Source organism: Wasmannia auropunctata, unplaced genomic scaffold, assembly GCF_000956235.1.
Source record: "Wasmannia auropunctata unplaced genomic scaffold, wasmannia.A_1.0 LD336116.1, whole genome shotgun sequence".
Taxonomy (NCBI): domain Eukaryota; kingdom Metazoa; phylum Arthropoda; class Insecta; order Hymenoptera; family Formicidae; genus Wasmannia; species Wasmannia auropunctata.
The window spans coordinates 4,032,490-4,033,582 of record NW_012026774.1 but is presented as its reverse complement, the minus strand read 5'-3'; positions in this window follow the sequence as shown (position 1 = coordinate 4,033,582).

Here is a 1,093-nt window from a genome sequence, read left to right as displayed (position 1 = left end):
CATATTCTCCCGCGACGTCTAACTGGCGAATTATATGCGCACTTCCTGGAGAATGAGTTGCCCGGTCTTTTCGAATTCGTTCCTCTTCATCAACGGCAAGGCCTCATTTACCAGCACGATGGGGCTCCTGCTCATTTCTCGCGTCGGGTACGCAATAATTTAAATGCGCATTATCCGGACAGATGGATTGGTCGAGGTGGCCCAATCAAATGGCCGGCGCGGTCGCGGGATCTTAAGGAGGTTTTATCGTTAGGGCAACGTGACCAGAAAAATATGAAAAAATATAAATATTGTTCTTTAAAAGTAGCTGAATCCGTAGGTAATTTTTTTAGGTAGGGTTGCCGACTTAAAACTCGGGAAAAACGCTTTTGAAAAGTCCGATTTATACACATGTCTTATGGGAGATATGAAAAATTCATTGGTTATTTAAAGATATCTATTCAGAAAGTGACAAGAAGTAAATAAAAAACTGACATATTGAAAGAGTAGGATCTCGTTTATTTAAAGCAAAAAAAATAATACTTTGCCGAAGAAATGAATGAGAAATTTCGTAAAGAAGTTGTGAAAAGTGTAGGTTATAACGGGCGTAAACAGAACGTGGTCACGTGGTCGGAAGTGACGTAAACTGTGGAATGCGCGCGTCAATTTAAATTGAGAATAACGCTTATTTGTTGTTTTATCAATTATCTGTGCATTATTTATAGATAAAAAAACAAAAAATATACTTTTAAAAAATAAATCAAAATTTATCTTACAAGGAAAGGGACCCAAGTGTCCGCCTCCGACTTCGATGAGCTTTTGATATGTTATTCTCTAGACAAAACCAAAAATTAAGCTACCGCAAATTCGTGCCGCTTCGCGCTTTTAAGGAGTGAAACACCCCTTAGAAAAAAATCGGTTTTTTTATTTCAATGCAAATATCGTCGAAACTAGGAGAGATAGAAAAAAATGTTCCGAATAAAAGTTGAATGGCTTTAAGAGTACTTTATGATTATAATTAAAATAATTTTTTTATTGCTTAATTTTTTGTTTATCCCTCCCACCAAACATTTTTTTTTAATTTTTTTGAATTATTTTTTTTTACCAAATTAAA